A 419-nucleotide genomic window follows, 5' to 3' on the forward strand; every position below is an offset into this window, starting at 1 on the left:
AGTCAGCTGTGGTGGGTTGATCATGACTGGATGCCAGGTGCCCACTAAAGCTGCTCTGTCACTCCCCCTCCTCAGCTGGACAGGGGAAAGAAAATATCACGAAAGGCTCGTGGGTCAAGATAAGGGCAGGGAGTTCACTCAGCATTTACCATCATGGGCAAAACAGACTCTACTTGGGAAAACTGATTTAATTTCTTACCAGTACAGAGTAGAAATTTATGAGAAATAAAACTAAATCTTAAAAACACCTAAACAAACTAAATCTTATCTTCCCCCACCCTTCCCTTCTCCCCAGGCTCAACTTTAATCCCAACTTCTGTACTTCCTCCCCTTCCAGCAGCACAAGGGGATGGGGAACGCGGGTTGTGCTCTGCCAGAGCTGCTCTTGGCAGAGCCCTGCAGACACCGCCCCTGCGGAG

This window comes from Mesitornis unicolor, unplaced genomic scaffold (assembly GCF_000695765.1).
Source record: "Mesitornis unicolor isolate BGI_N332 unplaced genomic scaffold, ASM69576v1 scaffold36323, whole genome shotgun sequence".
Classification (NCBI taxonomy): domain Eukaryota; kingdom Metazoa; phylum Chordata; class Aves; order Mesitornithiformes; family Mesitornithidae; genus Mesitornis; species Mesitornis unicolor.